The sequence below is a fragment of the Electrona antarctica genome (genome assembly GCF_951216825.1).
Source record: "Electrona antarctica genome assembly, chromosome: 8".
Taxonomy (NCBI): Eukaryota; Metazoa; Chordata; class Actinopteri; order Myctophiformes; family Myctophidae; genus Electrona; species Electrona antarctica.
The window spans coordinates 55,015,999-55,038,423 of NC_136789.1; positions in this window are offsets into that span (position 1 = coordinate 55,015,999).

Below are 22,425 nucleotides of genomic sequence, written 5' to 3' on the forward strand. Positions count from 1 at the left end.
GGTGAACAAATGCAAAACTTTTCAGATATCTGTTGGGCTTCTCTGCCTTTATTGATGATAGTTATTGTATATTAGTGGATTGAGCTTATTTCCCCCCCTGTGTATCCCTAGTTATGTGACACGACGCCCCCCTAATCACCCTCATTCAGTACAGCCGTGCAGACACCTGGCTGCTGGTGGATTAATATGGTGCCGTGCAAGGCCATGTAGCTGGCTGGCTTGTGTCTGCCTTTTGGTGTGTTACGTCTTTGGTGCAGGAGAATTGGCATTATTGGAATTGTGTTAACAATTCCCACATTTTTCACAGATTTGGCCGATATAATGAGGCATATCTTATGGTATTGCTTTTTGGGCTAAATTTGGCCATAGCAACTTGCCCAAATGTGATGATGTCAGAACATTTGGGCAAGTTGCTATGGCCACATTTAGCCCAATGAGTGTTTTTGTGCAAAACTAATGCTTGGAAAGGATTCAGCATCATGAAAACCCCCTAGTTTGACATGTCACATGCTACTTAAAGCAAAAGGAAATTTAGAAAATATTGCCTTATAATTGGATGTCAATGGTGGTCATACTGTACAGGCCATTTTCAACACTTTCCCCTCAGACAATTCCAGGCAACTTTTTTTCTGTTATTCAGGATATATTGAAGATGCAAAATCAGATGAGTTTGTTTTTTTTGCAATTAGATTGAGGTCAAATTACATTATTACTGGACTATGTGGGACACAGACAGACAGGTAAAATGGGTGCTACCTATGACAATGGGTATTGCATACTACAGAGATCTCCATATACAGTATGGGCACAAAAGGGACACAGACAGATAGTTAAAACGAGTGCTATGACAACGGACATTGTATCGCTCCCAAGTAGGCCGACGGGCAGGTACAGCTCTAGCTTTTAAGCTCATGCTAAATGGCCCCTCGGCAGAAAGATTCCCCCCTACTTTTGATAGCAGTTCATTGGTGCAGGTGCAGCCTCTGGTCACAAAGGCCAACAATCCGACATTGATATAGTTCACTTCACTCTTTTAATCTCCTGTTCAGCCATTTTAGATGTAATTGCTCCTCTATCATCCCGCACTGTTCGCACTTTAAATACTTCTCCATGGCTAAATGAGGACATTCGTCACTTCAGATGCAGAGTGTGGAGCGCATGTGGAAGTCCATAACAGCTTTTAATTGATTTTAACGCTATAGGTTGAAGTGGCGAGAGCGACTTATTTTTCCAACCTCATCCTTTTTGACCAGATTGTCAGTCCACAAACTCTGTGTTAAAGACTATAAAGAGTTCCTCCTGTTTTTGAGTGGTGGCTCCGCTCCATTACGGATGTCCGTCCGTATGTATGTCCGTATGTCTGTCTCTGTGTCTGTATGTCCGAGCACGGAAAGCTGCAACACCCAAAGTGGCCAGTACAGTACAGTAGAGGGCAGCACGGGTCCACCCGGACCCGAATACCCGAGATCCGAACCGAGAACCGAGCCGGGTCGGGTGCAAAATATTGACATGCCGTCGGGGAACGGGTCGGTTCCATTTCAAAGCTGCAGGCCTCGTTTCGGGCATCTGCAATGCAGAATACCCGAAATGCCCGTGCAGGACCCGATTTTTATTATATATTAAACCTTTCAACTTTAAAAATAGGTTTTGAAAATAGACATTATGGTATGCGTGCGTTCAACTGCGTTGTAATGATTATGTTCTAAAATACACGCCTCGAGGATTTGGAAATGGAACGTATCCACTGGTGGTGGGTGTGTCACAGTGTGTGCGCAGCGCGCGCACAGTCACACACAACACGAACAGTAGCTATCATCACCATGGCGGCCCCCTTCTTGAGCGAGGTGAAACGCAAACTACAATCAAACGATTACAGCACGCAATCTCCTAAAGGGAAGTCGGATGTCTGGGACAGTTTTGTTATCATTGTCGACGCGGACGGTAAAAATGTTGGTGCTGCTAAATCTTCACTGAAAAAACACATGAATGGGAAGGCGTGTAAGAAAAAAGAGAGTGCCGGCGAGGGTCAACAACCACAACAACAAAGTGCCATCACGTCTTTTGTTGCTATTCGGAAAGCAATTCCATCCAAAAGAAAAGCTGTCATTCTTGATGACTGCATTAAAGTGTGCGCCAAGGATTTGCGCTGCAAACTGTACTTAACCATGCGACGCATTGCGAGCTTGTAGATCGGCTATTTTCAGCGCTCCTTTGTAGAGGCGGGGGTGATGCTGACGTTCAGTCACAGTGTTCACTTCAGTCTCATAATCACAGTCACGGTGAAAATAAGCATAATATAGGATTGGACACACCACGGGTGTAACGGGTCTTTCGGAACGGGTAGGTTTATTTCGGATCGGATCCTGTTTTTAACGGGTCCGTTTTGGACCGGATCCAAAACTGTCGGGGCCGGGTCCGGGCCGGGTGCGGCCAATTAGAATGTTTTCGGATCCGGATCGGTTCTGTTCTGATATCACCGGGTCCGTTTCGGACCGGGTCCAATTTTATGGACCCGTGCTGCCCTCTACAGTACAGCACAGAGTAATACAGTACGAGCCCTGGGCCGTTCCTGGGGCTCTGAATGTTCCGGGGACCCCCGGGGACCCCCTTCACGGACCCCCACATGGTAACTAATTTCTCGACCGTTTTGGACGCGGGGCGGCCCGCCGGAACCGACCCGGCACCCTTGCCGCGTTCCTGGGGGTCTGGATGTTCCGGGGACCCCCGCACAGTACACTACATTACAGGGGTTCTGAACCCGTGGGTCGCGACCCCTCGGGGGGTCGACACATTATTTTGGGGGGTCTCCAAATTATTAAAAATAAATATATATATTTTTTTTTCCGCAACTGAATGGCTGGACAATGGAAATTAAGAGTTTACATAGTAGGCCTACACATAGTACATGCATACACCTTCCCTAATGATTATATCTGGTTTCAGTATTTATTCATGGTGTATTGTCTCTATTATAAAGGTTATTGTAGCAGTCGATTTATATTGGGGGTCGGGAGGGGGCGGGGCGGGGGTCCCGAGAAATTGCCAAAGCATTTCCGGGGGTCCCCGGCCAAAAACGTTGAGAACCCCTGCACTACAATACAGTAGAGTACAGTAACTATAACAATAAATGTATAGTTGCACCGCTCAGTTCACACAGGTGTGATTTTTTGTAAACAAAGTTGCTAGTGTTATAGGGCCGGCATAATAGCCTCCACCCCACCTGTCCGCCCCAACCACCGCCGGGATTCACACCCATCTCCCTTCATGACCTATAGCAGAGCAGCACCAGAACATCACCCAGTCCATTAGACAGCCCAACCTCTCTTCATGACCTATAGCAGAGCAGCACCACCAGAACATCACCCAGTCCATTAGACAGCCCAACCTCTCTTCATGACCTATAGCAGAGCAGCACCAGAACATCACCCAGTCCATTAGACAGCCCAACCTCTCTTCATGACCTATAGCAGAGCAGCACCAGAACATCACCCAGTCCATTAGACAGCCCAACCTCTCTTCATGACCTATAGCAGAGCAGCACCAGAACATCACCCAGTCCATTAGACAGCCCAACCTCTCTTCATGACCTATAGCAGAGCAGCACCAGAACATCACCCAGTCCATTAGACAGCCCAACCTCTCTTCATGACCTATAGCAGAGCAGCACCAGAACATCACACAGTCCATTAGACAGCCCAACCTCTCTTCATGACCTATAGCAGAGCAGCACCAGAACATCACCCAGTCCATTAGACAGCCCAACCTCTCTTCATGACCTATAGCAGAGCAGCACCAGAACATCACCCAGGCCATTAGACAGCCCAACCTCTCTTCTGAAAGATGTTTTTTGCATGTCTCTCCAAGTTGCCTTTCATTTCTGTCTGGTTTTCACCAGCAACACTCCATAGAGACAACTCTTTTAAAGGACCACTTCACCACGTTTCAACTATCTTCGCATAATTGGTCCTCACTAATAATCATGAAAAAAACAATGCTTTATTAACTCTTATACCAACTTTTATGCGGACGATTTACTGTACAGTTTTTTCTTTTAACCCTGACAGTCCAGATTACTTTAATTTTAATTGTAATATATTAAAGGAGTGTCCGTCTGCCATTCAGGACGTACTGTGTGGCAAAAAACATCCTTCAGCTCAACGAGGCCAAAACTGAGGTTCTCATTGTTGCCTCTGACTGTATCGCCCCTAAGTTGGCTGACTGTATTGGGTCCCCCCAAAATGAACGTGCGCTCCAACCTCAGGAACCCGCACATGCTTTTTCCAACTCAGGAACATTCCTAAGCTCAGGTCTATTGTCTCACACAACAAATTATAAATGATAATTCATGCTTTTGTATATCCTCTCATCTGGACAACTGTGATGCACTTTTCACCTGCCTCAGTAAAGCATCCTTAGACCGCCTCCAATTTATCCCAAATGCTACTCCCGGGCTATTAACCAGGCCCAGCCGAAGGTGTCACATTACCCCAGTTTAGCTAGGGAGCCTCCTTGCATTGGCTCCCTGTCGCTTTCAGGGATAATTTATAAGTCCTAGTGCTCACTTATAGAGCTCTGCATGGTCAAGCACCAGCATATTATGACTGACCTATAGCTGCTAAAGCAGTAGGCCTATGTGCCTGGCAGGACCCTTAGGTCAGCTCACCAGGGTCTATTGACCATTTGCAGACCGCGGCCATCTTGCCATCAGAGTTTGGAAGCACTCGTTTTCAGTAAAGCAATGTCCTGCTGCCTCCTGCGTTATGTGCAAATTGAAAACAGGTGGTACGCAGTTGAGCACTTCCAAACTGCAACACTTAGAAAAAGAATCACCTGCAAGGACAGAAATTAAGTAACTCATAACATGTCTACAGTGGATTTTTATGAAACAAACACTTTGAGGATAGAAAGAGAATAATTCAAGCTTTTCGTACAGCTGCAATGTTGGTGCGTTTGACGTTGTGTAATACAATCAGATAGGACTTTTCTGTTTGGATGAATGGGCAGTCAATGGGAAGTTGCACCTTGTTAGCACCTTGCCATTAACTTATAATGGTAAGATGGCCGTGGTCTGCATATGGTCCATTAGTCATCCTTCGCACCAATTATATAACCAGAGGTGACAGAGCCTTTCAAGCTGTAGCTCCCAGCGTCCGTGGGCATTTAACACTATACTGTTCAGACATGCATTAGCAGAATATCCTTGACTTTCTTTCTTGTATATGTCTGAGTTATATTGTGCAGTTTGTGTTTCTGTATATTGTTTAAATGAATGTAGGCCTATTCTAATGTATGTGAAGCATGCAGAGTTCACACTCACTATGTAGGGCAGGAGGAGCTTCAGCAGTAAACAAGAGAGGTGTGTATTTACACCACATGCTGATGAAGAGATATGACGAGCTGATGTGTCACTAATAAAACACACAGACGACAGAGAGTGTTGACCAGAATCCCAGCCAGGACCAGTCGGTGCAGATCGGTGAAGTTCAGAGAGTGTTGACCAGAATCCCAGCCAGGACCAGTCGGTGCAGATCGGTGAAGTTCAGAGAGTGTTGACCAGAATCCCAGCCAGGACCAGTCGGTGCAGATCGGTGAAGTTCAGAGAGTGTTGACCAGAATCCCAGCCAGGACCAGTCGGTGCAGATCGGTGAAGTTCAGAGAGTGTTGACCAGAATCCCAGCCAGGACCTGTCGTTGCAGATCGGTGAAGTTCAGAGAGTGTTGACCAGAATCCTAGCCAGGACCAGTCGGTGCAGATCGGTGAAGTTCAGAGAGTGTTGACCAGAATCCCAGCCAGGACCAGTCGGTGCAGATCGGTGAAGTTCAGAGAGTGTTGACCAGAATCCCAGCCAGGACCAGTCGTTGCAGATCGGTGAAGTTCAGAGAGTGTTGACCAGAATCCCAGCCAGGACCAGTCGGTGCAGATCGGTGAAGTTCCAGTTGAGAATCCAGTGTGAGAGAATCCAGACATGGATGAGACAGTGATAGTGTTCCTCCTGCTTTGGAGCTCAGGTAAACACTTGTTGACACTTGTTGCTTGATGTGGATGTGAAATGACACTGAAATCCATGATGTATTACTATTAGTACAGCTATGAGAACCATGACCTATTAGTACGGCTATAAGAGAACCATGACGCTTAAACACATTTAGTACTGCTGTTTGCTTTACATGAACTTAAGTGTGTGTGTGTGTGTGTGTGTGTGTGTGTGTGTGTGTGTGTGTGTGTGTGTGTGTGTGTGTGTGTGTGTGTGTGTGTGTGTGTGTGTGTGTGTGTGTGTGTGTGTGTGTGTGTGTGTGTGTGTGTGTGTGAGAGACATGGCGTGATGTTGTGCCGTATCCTATTTTGGAGGTTTTTCTGCTTGTATTGATAGTCCACAGTGTAGAGAGAGCACTCAGTCGGGGCCCATTTATGGGTCGCAGACACGAGTAAATACAATGTTTTGTTTCCTAAATTTCATTATTTTTTAAAAAATTATTATTCCAAAACAACTTTCCCACAAAAGAATCCCCCATAATTCACACATTTCCATGAATTAAAAACAAATTCAAAGATGTTTTTCAAAAGTAGTGACAATAGCCGATCTACAAGCTCACAACGTGGCGAGAAGCGATGAGTTGTGAGCTTGTAGATCTGCTATTTTCACTAGTTCGGGTCCCGGGCAAACGACTAATTTCTCCTTTGGGTCATGAGCTAAAATGTTTGTGGAACCACTGATGCAGAGAGACAGGAAACAGAGTCAGAGTGACATGCAGCAAAGGTTCTCCAGGCTGGGGAATGGAACCGGGGACTCAATGCCAGGCATAGAGCACATGGTACACCAATACTCTTTCTTCATTCTGAGCACATGTATGGCCAATCCAGGTCCACCTGTTTATTGATTATACTGTGCATGTTGTCTTGTTGGGTGATGATGTTGAGGAGGTTATTGTTTGAGATGGTCTTGGGACAGAATATACGCAGGATTTTGCACAGGCACAAGTGCATAATTTATGGATGTTGTTTTCTGTGGTTAATTTCCAGCATTCTGGACCGTATACAGTAGTAGTGTTGATAGTGTATACGCAGCTTTGGTAGATCTGGAGTTTTGTTTTGGTGCTCTATTGATTTGATTTCCAGATTTGCTTAACGGGATACTTCCGATCTTTTTTTAACTTAAGCTGTATGAAATACTTGCCATTAATATAGTGGTTGCAACTGTATTAATTGATTGCCCGAGTCCCATGGTGGGAGTTCTGCTCTGGTTTTGGTGAAATATTAAGTAGTTCCAGTAATTTTGTGGGGGGCACAGGGGGCCACGCATTAAATGTAAATTAATCCACAAAACTAACGTAATTTGCATTGTTGACCTATTTCTAAAATATTAGTGCAACTTTCATTAATTTTTGGCCCCTCTATCACACGGAACTATGTTTTTTGTGTCCATATACGCCCCAAAAAATAGTTCCATGTGAAAGAGGGGTCAAAGTTGAACGAAAGTTGCGCTAATATTTTCGAAATAGGTCAACAATACAATTGATGCTAGTTTTGTGAATTAATATACTTTTACTGCGTGGCCCCATGCAGTGCCCCCCACAAAATGACCGGAACTACTTAATATTGACCAAAACCAGAGCAGAACTCCCACCACGGGACTCGGGCAATCAATTAATACATTTAGTCACATTTTAGTCACCTGGAATGTTTTAGTGTTAGTCTAGTTTTAGTCGACTAAATATCATAAGATTTTAGTCGACTAAATCTACAGTTGATTTAGTCGACTAAAATGTATTTTGGCGGGCCTTGATGCCGTCGTAATGACTCACAACGCGTCACGCTGTGACGTGTTGTGAGCTTGTATATAGATCTGCTATTTTCAGCATGCAACCAAGTGTAAAATGACTTATACTGGATCTCTTGTCCACTATAGTCCCTTCCTAACATTTTAGTCTAGTTTTCATTTGTCGACGAAATTGTCAGTATATTTAGTCTCAGTTTTAGTCATCATAGCTTAGTTTTCATTTAGTTTCCATTTAGTTTTCGTCAGTGAAAAAAGGTAGCCGACGAACATTTTTCGTCTTGGCTTTAGTCGACGAAATCAACACTGCCGACCAGAGCCTTTTGTGGCGTTTCTGGACAACAGTGTATCCCAAGGAGGAAGTGGCCCCCTGTGGGGGTGTGGAACGTGTGTCAAATTTGAAGTTGGTGCAGGGGCAAACGGTCCTTGCGTTACGTGGATTAGAGACGTACACACATGTACACACGTGCACACACACAGTCACGTAATGTACTGTACGTGCACACGTACAGAGACGTGGTGCATTTATAGTAGGATATTGTTACATAACCATATTGAACATCTTATTTATTGAATCCATCCATTTCTCCATAGTGGTGTGTACGGCTCACGTCACACACGCACACACACACACACACACACACATGGCTCTGAGGCTTGTGGAGGTCCGTGAAGTTGGCACCCCGTGATTTTCCATATGACGAAATTCTTCAGTGCTGCATTTGTGCTGAATTGTGCCGTAAATTTCATAATTTGTGCTGGTATCATTTGTGATATAATTGAAGATATAGGTCGTGAGCTTTGCAGAGTTTGCACCCCCAATTATTTTGCTTCAAAACGCACCAAAATTGTCTCCTTTTTAGTGCTCCATTTGGTCTAATTTGGCTTGTGGTGGAGCGGGTGGAGGGGGAGGTATAGTGGGCAGAGGGAGGGGGAGGGTGGGTGGTTTGGTGCAAGCTGCTGATTAGTTTTCTGCGTGTGGCGGTGGGGTTGAGACACAAACAGGTGATTTATATATACTCCATCGTACGACAGCTGTTGTGTTGGGTTCTGAAAATATAAGCTGGCCTCTCAGTCTCAACGGAGGTTCCCTAGACTGACCACGAGTGGTCTGACTACAAGAGAAAGGCCTATAACAACTATTGCTCTGTCTAAGATGTTATAGGCAGTTTGTCTGTGTGGAGGAGAAGGTTCTATAATGTATATCCTTGACATGCCCATGGCATGTCTAACCCTGTTACATTTGTTTCCCTGTAAATTAATATTAATGTGTGGGTTAAAGAATTAACATGTGTGTAAAGACATGAGTTCCTTCCCTTGTAGTAGTATACTAGGCTGACTTCCAAGTATGAGAAAACATTCCAAGGCACTCGGCTCCTAAAATCCTTTATTTGAGTCATGGCTTTTAGCTTGGTAACGCGAAAAAAATGACCAACACATTTTTTATTGACCTTTATTTATTATGGGGACGCATTGGACCCTGATGAAGGCTCTTGAGCCTTGTTTTTTTTTATTTTATTTTTTAACTTTGCCAAGTTAAAAGCCATGAATCAAATAAAGGCTTTTAAATACTCAACCTTAGTTGAAATGTTTCTTAAAGGACCACTTCACCACTTTTCAACCTATCTTCATATAATATAGGTCTTCACTAATAATTATGATAAAATGGCACCATTTTTTCCTACTCGGTCTGTGTCTCATAGGAGGGCTGTGGGCAGTTCCGAAACCCGTCCACCAGTGACATCATCAATGGGGAATCCAAGCTAATAGAAACTGCAGGCTTTCTAGTCCTGAAAAGTTGCAATGCGAAAATGGAAGCCATCGAACACTTTTGTAAATAAATATTGTTTAAAAAAAATCTGCCTAACGATGATGTCACTGGTGGAGGGGTTTCTGAATTGCCTCCTATTGCCTCCCTGAGTGGAACAAATTGTGCCATTTTATCATGATTATTAGTGAAGACCTATTATATGAAGATAGGTTGAAAAGTGGTGAAGTGGTCCTTTAAGTTCACCTGTTTTCTCATACTTGGATGACAGTGTGCAGGGGAAGGAACTTAAAGGGTTAGTTCAGATTTTCGGACGTAAAGCTGTATAGGAAATACATGCCATTAATGTAGTGGTTTGCAAAGGTATTCATTGATTGCCTGAGTCCTGTGGTGGGAAGTCTGGCCTGGTTTTGGTGAATATTAAGTAGTTCTGGTCATTTGTTTGGGGTTTGGGCGCCTCGCATTAAAAATAAATGAATCCACAAAACTAGCATAATTTGTATTGTTGACCAATTTCTACCATATAGCGCACATTTAATTCAACTTGGAATCCTCTGTCACGTGGAAATATTTTTTGTGTCCATTATCACCACGCCAGCAGCAGCACAAAACCATAGTTCCATGTATGTGACAGAGAGGTCAATGTTGAACTAAATTGGTGCTATATGGTAGAAATAGATCAACAATACAAATGACGCTAGTTTTGTGGATTAATTTATTTTTGACCGCCAGACCCACACCAACTGACTGGAACTATAGAGAATACTATGCTAGAAGGCTTTCTTACCTTTATTTGTAGTTGTTACGTCCCCACCAAAGAGGTCCAGGTGTTATTTTGTGCAAAAGTACATTATTGGCTATTTCCCCTCAACGGGGCGTTGGGTTTTTGTGCTAATTCGCGTTAATTTCCATCAAAATAAGTAGTAAAGTGTGCCGCTTGGGATACTATTTACGAAGAGAGGATATATTTAAAAAAATGATTTTTGAGCGTTAGAAATAAGCGAATATTCACGTCTTGTGTTGCTGTGTGCAAAGTTCAATGGCCCGTTTTGATGATTGTAACAACTCAATGAATCTGTGTGTCCTTCCGTGACCTGTTGCAACCTTTGAAGATGATACCTTGGCTCTCAATCAATGCTGATCACTTTATGATGTTGGTCAGCTCCATTCATTTGGCAAAATGACGCACTATACGCATGCAGCATGCATCTCAGGCCTGTGTGTGTATGTGCGTGCGTGTGTGTGTGTGCGTGCCCGTGTGTGTGTGTGTGTGTGTGTGTGTGTGTGCGTGCGTGCGTGCATTTCATATCATGAAAGGTGCTATAGGGCAAGCTACAAATATTGTGTGCTATTAGTGCTATTAATTAATTGACATTATTGTATTAATGCATGTGTTTACACATATATAAAACATGAATTTATATAATGTAGTCATTATTTAATTTATTAGGGTTAATATAGTTACATTGAACCATCATGCCCGTCATGGCAGACAGGTGTGTGTGTGTACGCTATACATGCAATAGTGTATTGAATTATGCTCACTGTGAGAGCTACGTATGTACGGTTCATATTGTCATCATCATGAACACCATGGAAATTGTTTGTTTTGTTGTGATGCTCATGGTTGAAACTATATAGGTCTCAGTGCGTGAATTGAGATTACAGCGCCTCATGCCTCTCAAAGGTTTTTTATTTCAGGGACCTAACTCTGAGAGCATAATACACATGCAACCAAATGGACCGGTTGGGTTCCATTTGTACACTCTCAGAGCTACTGATCCGTAAGGGCCCATTGTGGTTCCAACTGTAACTGTCAATCATGTTAGCTGCGGAGCCAGGATGGCTGGGTGTGGCTGTGATCGCTCATCTGTTGAACATCTCCATCCATTTATTTATTGAATCAATAGAGATAGAGACATTGTTGGGTTCTGAGAATACCGTATATGTGATCGCTTCTGACCGAGGCTGTCATTGATTTTTTTTTTCATGTCATGTGAAGGCAGGGAATCATATCATATCATATCAAATTTACATATTATATTGCTGTTCAGTTTGGACCACCAGTTTTGGAGATATGGTTATTGGAGTAATGTTTTGCAGAAAACAGGCTTGAAAGGTTGACTTCTGTGGTCTCTAACATTACACCTAGCTACATGTTTAAGCACTTATTTAATATTTACATGTCGATTTAAGCTCTGACATTCATTTCAGACATGCTCTAGTATATGAAGAGTCTGCCTGTGCCAATAACTCATTTTGCATAATAAGCAGTTTTTCTGCTCTCCTGAACAGTTAGTCTTGCCGCCATGACTGTATCAAAAAGAGTCATATAAGCTCACTCAGTGAGTATGGATGCCACACACACGTTGCATCCATGACGCGTTGTGAGCTTGTAGATCTGCTATTATCAGCCTGCGACAGCCGTTGAACAACAAAGCATATATTACACTTAAGGTATAGTGTATGTGATTTTCTCTGGTTAAAATAAGTGTTAAATAGCTCTATATTCTGATGGTACTCATTGCTACAGAATGGTTATTCACTACCTGGAGTCTCCATGTTGTCTCTCCAGCTGTACCAACTCGCTCATTGCAGTGAATCTATGAAATGGAGTCCTTCTGTGACCCGTTGTACCTCTGAGCTGTGATGAGTAGCCTACAGAAGATGATACAGTTCTCAGTTCAGTTCAGTTTATTTATTTTGGTCATTAAAAACAGATACATACAGTGCCTGCTTTGTTTTTTGCAAAAGAAACATTGACGAAAAAGGTGTAGGCTGAAGCCTAAGCTTATTGTGCCTACCCTTCCAACATATAAATGGCTTTCATAGGTGAAATAATACAACAAAGCAAACACAAAAAACACAACAAAAGAAGAAAAAAACAAAACAAAGAAAGACAGGACGAAACAGTCAACAGGAACAAAGACAGAACAGAAAAGAACAAAAACAAAAAAACGCAAGTGAAGTCTGTGCCACAACACTATTCACATGCAGCCTACAGCTCAGGCCTGTGTGTGCGGCGTGCGCACGCGTGTGTATGTGTGGCACGCGTGTGCGTGCGTGCGTGCGTGCATGCGTGTGCGCACGTGCTTGCGTGTGTGATTGTGGGTTATTATTAATATTAATATTAATATTAATATTAATATTAATATTAATATTAATATTAATATTAATATTAATATTAATATTAATATTAATAGAATGAGGTCAGCTCCTCCTGGTCAGTCCATGAATTCATTGTTCACAATGTGAACAGTGTGATATATATTTGTTTAATAGACTTTTATTATGTTCTGGTCCGCCTTCTAATGCATTAGAAACAATACTAATGATTGTCTACTGGTCAAACGTACTTGCTGACCCCTGGACTCTGTATTGTTTGTGAGATGCGAAAATACCTTTCGCTGTACTGTACTGTACTGTACTGTACTGTACTGTACTGTACTGTACTGTACTGTACTGTACTGTACTGTACTGTACTGTACTGTACTGTACTGTACTGTACTGTACTTGTAGCCTACTGTACATTGACAATACTCCTATTTTAGAGCCGAATAAAAGTCGGTTCGGCTCTGTAGAGCACTACAGCGGTAAAATAGGAGTATGAATCGGCCCTAACACATCCATGTGGACTGGCAGAGTAAAGTTGAGTCTTACACACACACACAAACACATGCACACGCACACGCACACGCACACACACACACACACACACACGCACATGCACACGCACACACATAGTGCCACAGCATATCCATGTGGCAGAGTAAACAGGCACTCATTCTCTTTCAGGAAGTTGCTCTGCCTGGTTTGTGCTCTGAAGCTCTGTACGTGTGACCAAATCACAAAATGCGAGCCAACCTGTTAATTTACAACAAACTATTGCTTGCCAGCCATTTTCATTTCATGTGAGCTCCGATAGAAATCGTAGTTACTCATTCCCATCCTGGTGGGGCAAATAAATTATAAATAGCAGCGAAGAGGAGAACCAAAGGACATCTTTCACGTGTATTTCAACAGATAAACCACAAATACCGTACAACCAACCAGCTGTTGTTACACTGAAGCTCATTTAGTTTGTTATGTTTCTCCACAGCTCTCCATGCTACACCATCACATGACACCACAGGTAAGAGTGTGTGTGTGTGTGTGTGTGTGTGTGTGTGTGTGTGTGTGTGTGTGTGTGCGCGCGTGTGTGTGTGTTTGGTTGGGTGTGGGACTGTGGGTGTGCACATGTGCATGGCTGCGTGCGTGCGTGTCTGTCTGTCTGTCTGTCTGTCTGTCTGTCTGTCTGTCTGTTTGTCTTGCTTTAGGGTTTGTGTATTTCTAAAAGTAGACCAACTCAAGTGCAATGTCTCACTTTATCCAGAGGTGGAGCCCTTCTTCATCGTTGCCAACTTTGACAACCTGATGAGGATCAGCTTGAACGGCTCCAGCTCCACAGAGCTCAAACAGGTGAAAACCATTGGACATGATTAACAACACATGTAATCCTATACAATATTCTACAAACACTGCTTTTGACATGCTGGAATGTATTCCAGTCTGAGACTAACACAACTGCTGTGTTGTGACAGGACTTGAAGGCTGCAGTGTCTCTGGACTATGACTATCAGCAGCAGCAGATCTACTGGATAGAGATGTTAGTGTCATGTGTCAGTGTCATGAACATCAACGGCAGTGACGTCCAGGTCAGTGTGACAACGACAACTATGAGGATGAATGAAGGATACTTTATAGTACTCAGAGTACTTATAATAGCCAGTTGAGCAGTAACGAGTTACTTGTTGTATATTACTGTAATATTATTATTTAACCCAGCAATGAGTACTGTAAGGAATTATTTAACCAAAAACATGTAATATGTAAAAAATAGCACATTACATATTACTCAGAGTAAACAGTGTTGTTGGCTGCCTTTTGAAAACATTTAGTTTAAAAGGTCAAGAGAGATTTAACTGCTGTATTTTATCTACTGTACACAATGTGGAATATGCAGCAGAAAAAGATGAAAGACAATCTTTGTTTTATATTATTCAGTTTGACTCAGTTTGATTCAGTTTTAAAGGAGCTGGCTAAACAGATTGTTTTGTTGTACATTTTCTTTGCAGGAGGTCGGGGGTTAATATGTAATATAATATGTAATATATTACTCTTGATTCCAAGTAATACGTAATATAACATTAATGCTTTTTAAAGCAGTAATATGTAATTAGTAATATATATTGGCCAACACTGATAATTGAAAATCTCTAAGCTGTGTGGAACTGAGAACTCAACTGTTACAATTCCAAGTGCTTCTCAGGGTGGGATGTCTCCAGTTCAAATATGATTCATTTTGGGGGTCTCCAGTTCAAATATGATTCATTTTGGGGGTCTCCATATCAAATATAATTCCAACTGAACAGTTTGAGAACCACTGAGTTAGTGTACACACACACACACACACACACACACACACACACACACACACACACACACACACACACACACACACACACACACACACACACACACACACACACACACACACACACACACACACGTACCCCATGCAGCCCACACTTTGACAAGTTGCTCTAACTATCATAATGTAAGAATGAAGCATGGTGAGTATATTCAGAGTGCATGTATGGTTCATTGACAGGTCATTCACGACACGTCGGCCATCACACCACGGGGTCTGGCTGTTGATTGGATAGGAGGAAACCTATACTGGACTGACTATAAACATGGGACCATAGGTGTGTCCAAACTAAACGGGTCGTACCCAACAGTCCTGCTCAACACTGACCTGGACCAGCCATGGGACATAGCTGTGGATGTACGCTACGGGTAAGAACACTGTGGTGACATCATGAACCACACACTGAATTTATCAACCATCCTGTGAATAGGGCTGTCACGTTTACACTTTTAAGTTGATGATTTATTGTCACACAAATAATTGCAATTAACAATTTAATTGTGTTTTTGACATTGAACATTAAAACAATATGAATCAAATGCAATTTCAGATTGCTTTGAAGGCTTCGTAATCAAAAATGGCACAGGACAGATTATGACAATAAATATGCAAAGACATATACTGACTGATATTTAATAGTATATACTTTCAAAAAGAAATTAATACAGATACATTTAAACACACACACATACACAGACACACACACACACACACACACACACGCGCACGCACACGCACACGCACACGCACACGCACGCACACCTGACCCTGACACAGTGTCTCCCTGACAGATACTTGTACTGGTCAGACACAAGTCGCAACAACCCCCACATAGGGAGGATGGGGATGGACGGCACCAACAGGACAGTCATCGTGAAGGATAAGATCTCCACGCCCTACGGCCTGACGTTAGACTACATCAATGATCACATCTACTGGACCAACGATAGGAAATACATTGAGTTTGCCAACCTGGATGGAACCAACAGACAGACAGGTGCACAACACATGTGCACACACACACACACACACACACACACACACACACACACACACACACACACACACACACACACACACACACACACACACACACACACACACACACACACACACACACACACACACACACACACACACACACACACATGAAACATTGTTCACTTTTACTCTAATGTATGTTAAAGTAGTATTTGTAGTACTTTATTCATGCATTTTATAACAGTCTGACTCTTTTTATTTGTATTTGGGGTTCTGTGTGTCTGTAGTTGTGAGTCAGGCCGACATCTGGACTATTACTGTGTTTGAGGATCACATCTACTGGATAGACAGGAGGACCAGCTCCATCTACAGAGCCAACAAGACTCATGGTATCAACAAGACCACAATCATCAGCGAGCTGAACAATCCATATGAAATCCACATCTACCACCCCTCTAGACAACCTGAGGGTCTGTACCACCTGCTCTCACCTGCTCTCACCTACTCTCATTATTACTCTTCATTATGTTTCATGACTTTTATTTCTTCTGTATTGTTGAATTAAGTGATGTGTTTTGAAAAGTGTTGTATAAACAACGTTCCTATTGTGATAATGCCATTATAGGCTAGCTTATTGTTGCATTATATGTGGACATATTTGAATGACCCCCCCCCCCCACACACACACACGCACGCACGCACACACACACACACACACACACACACACACACACACACACACACACACACACACACACACACACACACACACACACACACACACACACACACACACACACACACACATAAATAATATATAAATTAATACATACATTCATGAAAAAAAGGAAAAAAAATAATAAATAACTGAATAAATTAAAAATGTGACAACAGCAGATACTGTACAATTTCACAATGCATCGTGGCGGGATGTGTTGTGAACTTGTAGAACAGCTGTTTTCATTATGAATACAGGTGTTCCTTATTATTGTTTTACTTACACACATTGGTGTGTCGCTTGGTTACAACAGGTTTATAAAGCACTGTTGTAACATATTGGTGTGTGTTCTCATATTCCTTACATGTTTTCTCCACCTGCAGTGTCTGGTCATCCATGTCAGACCAACAATGGAGGCTGCAGTCTCCTGTGTCTGCTCTCACCTGGAGGAGGCTACAAGTGTTCCTGTCCCACCGACTCCTACTGGTCAGCTGACAACAAGCAGTGCATGTCCAACTGCACTGCCAGCCAGGTGATTCACCTCAGCTTCTCTTGTGTTACTCTGTATGAATTCATGTCTCATGTCTGCATTTGATACATTAGTACATTACTTCATTTTCATTTAATTTAGTTTTCAGTAAATTATGTTCCATGTTTGAAAAAAAGAGTAGGAAGAAGTGTGTATAAAAAGTAACGTATCTATCCGGTCCTTCTTTGTTCATCTCAAACTACATCCGTCCCAGTGTTTACACACTTAGTGACTCACATTGAAAGCAATACAATTATACAAACAAGACAATACAGTCAGAATGATGCACCAAAACAAAACCTACAACTCCCGTACCGAGCTATTCTATTTAATATGTACATTTTAAACATTTCTTTGAACTCATACCATTTCATACAATTCCTGTCGTGCTTTGTTCCACAGAGTACAGTAACTCCTTTAACAGAAACACAATGATATTTTATATTGGTCCTCCTCAATAACCATGTGAACATTCAGATTCCTCTCAAATTGTGTTGACTCTCACTTGAAAAGAAAAGTTGGATATTGTTTGGTAATAATAATGTATTTTGTATTGTACATTGTTTGAACTGTTTACTGATTCTAAACAGAATCCTCTGTCTCCCCCATCAGTTTGTTTGTAAGAACTACAAGTGCATTCCAATGTCATGGAAATGTGACACAGTAGATGACTGTGGGGACCGGTCAGACGAACCTGCAGATTGTTGTGAGTAAAGACTGGAAAATGACCATGTGTCCACACATGCACGCACACACGCACGCACACACGTGCACATGTGCACACGTGCACACACACACACACACACACACACACACACACACACACACACACACACACACACACACACACACACACACACACACACACACACACACACACACACAGATGAAACGATGCAGTTACCATTCATTGTCAATGGATGCAGCGACATGACGTTGCAAAGGCGAAACGTTGCATGTAGCTCAGCTGCTCCAAATCAACTCGTCTTTGCATCATTTCATCTGCCCGTGTGAACGCACCACTGTGTGAACGCACCATCGTGTAAACGCATCATTAGGGTTAGAGACAGGGTTAGTAATGCGGCGAGTCGGGATGGCGATGAGTCAGACTTTTGGGCTTTGTAATGCCGGTGTGTAACCCTCAATCCCAGAGAACTACACTGAACCAGAAGTTCATTTTGTTTGTTATGTTTCTCCTCAGCTCTCCAGACTAACCCTAACACAACAGGTAAGTCTGACCGAACGACCGTCCCACCGACCGTCCGACCGACCGACCGACCGACCGACCGACCGACCGACCGTCTGTCCGACCGACCGACCGACCGACCGACCGACCGAACCACCCACCCAACCACCCACCAACCAACCGACCGACCGACCGACCGACCGACTGACCCAACCACCCATCCACCCACCCACCCACCCACCGACCGACCGTCCGTCCGACCGTCCGTCCGTCCGTCCGACCGACCGACCGACCGACCGACCGACCGAACCACCCACCCACCGACCGACCGACCGACCGACCGACCGACCGAAAATAAATATTTTCCAATATTTATTATAGAATGAGAATACAAGTGTGCATGTAATATTTTATCTTGGCGTTCGGCTCTGCTACATTTTTCTCCCTGCTCGGCACAATTAAACACCATCATTAAACATTAAGAGCAGGGAGCCGCTCGAGTATACCTGCCTGAACTAACTCCGCAAGCTACGTATCATTGATTCATCATACGTATAATTTACTTAGACTTTGATTTTTATTACAAAACATGCATGAAACACGATTTACATTCAGCCCTATATACATTTTGGCCGTTTGAAAATAGTCGATCTACAAGCTCACAATGCGATGTGATGCATTGTGAGTTTGTAGATCTGCTATTTTCATAATATTTTTTATAATGAGCATCGCGCCTCCCATGCGTGGAGCAAGTTCAGTCAGGAAACCTCAGTGCAGTTGCTGCCGGTCGGCCGCCTCAGCATCATGCTCTCATTCACATGTTTCAGTCAGCCATTCACACACTCACGCCTTCTTCATACCGGCTATTTAAACTGGAAGGGTTTGCACTCCTCCTGCTGTATACAACCTGCTGCTCACCCTCCTCCACCCCAGCTACCACCTGTTGTTTTGGATCTGCTGTTTAGGTACGGGGGATTCAGAGTCCCTATGGTCGGGACTGATGCGCTTGATCTGAGTACCTAAAAAGCAGATCCAATACATCGCCAAACCATAATGAATATATTGCTCATTTGATATTCAATACATATATATTCCATCCATTCTTGAGTTGTCCTGACTGAACATTTGAAAACTTGAAATGAGACGTTCTGCACAATGAGTAATTTCTACTTTTGGTACTTTAACCCATTCAGGACGGGAATCCCTTTTGGTGTTTTAAGCATTATGTTATACTTTAGTTATTAAAAAATAGCAGATCTACAAGCTCATAGCGCAGCACCGAGTGCTGCACTATGAGCTTGTAGATCGTGAAAAAAATCGTGAAAATTTGGCGCAAATCTTTGAATATATTCTTTCACAACGTTTTTAACTCCTATCTTTGCTTCATAGGGAGTCCTTAGCTCTGGTATGGACCACCGGAGAAAAAATACTTTTAGTTACTCCAATGCGCCCTCTACCGATATTGCCCAGAGAACTGCCTCATAGAGAATATTTTTCCTCCGGTGAAAAAAATCCCTTTCTGGCCAAAAAGTACAGTTTATACGTGTGGTGGGGGGCTCAGAGTGCGTCCACTAAGGAAAGTAGGCTTTCTAATGACACAACCCGCCTTTAGTTTTGGTGAGTAGCAAAAACGTTCTTTTAAAATACGCTAAAGAGGAGAGGCTGGTCTGATTTCGATTTGAGATTTAAAACCTAAAGTCCCATAGCCTTATACTGCAGGGCAGAATCGTAGAAGCAGTAGAAGGCTATGGACCGGAGCTAGGGAGTCCTTTGAACAACATATTATCAGATGGGGGTCGACGGCCAATTACATATAATTAATATATATTATACGCTTATTTATGTATCTAAATGTTACACTCGTGAAAGAGAGAGAGCGTGCGTGCAAGTGTGTGCAAGTGCGTGCGTGCGTGTCTGTCTGTCTGTCTGTCTGTCTGTCTTGCTTTAGGGTTTGTGTATTTCTAAAAGTAAACCAACTCAAGTGTAATGTCTCACTTTATCCAGAGGTGGAGCCCTTCCTCATTTTACTCCACAGAGACAAACTGATGAGGATCAGCTTGAACGGCTCCAGCTCCACAGAGCTCAAACAGGTGAAAACCATTGGACATAATTAACAACACATGTAATCCTATACAATATTCTACACACACTGCTTTTGACATGCTGGAATGTATTCCAGTCTGAGACTAACACAACTGCTGTGGTGTGACAGGACTTGAAGCATGCAGTGTCTATGGACTATGACTATCAGCAGCAGAAGATCTACTGGAGCCATACAGAATGGAACCCCTGGCGCCGCATGATCAGTGTCATGAACATCAACGGTAGTGACGTCCAGGTCAGTGTGACAACGACAACTATGAGGATGAATGAAGGATACTTGTATTGTATTTATAATAGCCAGTTGAGCAGTAACAAGTTACAAGTTAGTATATTACTGTAATATTATTATTTAATCCAGCAATGAGTACTGTAAGGAATTATTTAACCAAAAATGTATGTAATATGTAAAAAATAGCACATTACATATTACTCAGAGTAAACAGTGTTTGGCTGCCTTTTGAAAACATTTAGTTTAAAAGGTCAAGAGAGATTTAACTGCTGTATTTTATCTACTGTACACAATGTGGAATATGCAGCAGAAAAAGATGAAAGACAATTTTTGTTTTATATTATTCAGTTTGACTCAGTTTGATTCAGTTTTAAAGGAGCTGGCTAAACAGATTGTTTTGTTGTACATTTTCTTTGCAGGAGGTCGGGGGTTAATATGTAATATAATATGTAATATATTACTCCTGATTCCAAGTAATACGTAATATAACATTAATGCTTTTTAAAGCAGTAATATGTAATTAGTAATATATATTGGCCAACACTGATAATTGAAAATCTCTAAGCTGTGTGGAACTGAGAACTCAACTGCTACAATTCCAAGTGCTTCTCAGGGTGGGATGTGTCCAGTTCAAATATGATTCATTTTGGGGGTCTCCAGTTCAAATATGATTCATTTTTGGGGTCATGTTTGAGAACCACTGAGTTAGTGCACACACACACACACACACACACACACACACACACACACACACACACACACACACACACACACACACACACACACACACACACACACACACACACACACACCGTGTGCACATGGTCATGTGCGCAAGTCGGATCTGTCCGATATTTCATATTCCATCCTAATTGGCTATAATTGGCTTTCACAGTTTGCAAGATTGCCCCGTTTTGAACAAAAGCCTCAAATCATGAACGCAGCGTGCAATTTACGTGAAATCTTTCACACATTTTCTTACTAGGCTGAGGAATATATCCCACCCTTTTCACATTGGCCTGTTATAGCGCCACCAACAGGTTGATTTTTGCAAAACACATTTTTGGAACAAAATGCCTCAAATCATCCAATTGCCATCAAAGGCTATGAAGAAATGGCACCCTTTTCACATTGGCCTATTATAGCGCCACCAGGAGGCCACAACCTGACCTGCCCTGGTGGAGACCTGTGCCCCGAGGGGCACTTTTTCTAGTTTAATAATGATATATTTGGGGACACAGACGCAACTTTTTAATAAAACTTAATTTAGTTTAAGTCATATTATTTTAGTCATCTGAATTTTGTTATTGTTTGTCTAGTTTTTTTTCGAATAAAGATTTTAGTCAACTAAATGTACAGATTGTTAATGCATTTAGTCTTAGTTTTACACACACACACACACACACACACACACACACACACACACACACACACACACACACACACACACACACACACACACACACACACACACACACACACACACACACACACACACACACACGTCCCCCATGCAGCCCACACTTTGACAAGTTGCTCTAACTATCATAATGTAAGAATGAAGGCATGGTGAGTATATTCAGAGTGCATGTATGGTTCATTGACAGGTCATTCACAACACGTTGACCATCACACCAGAGGGTCTGGCTGTTGATTGGATAGGAGGA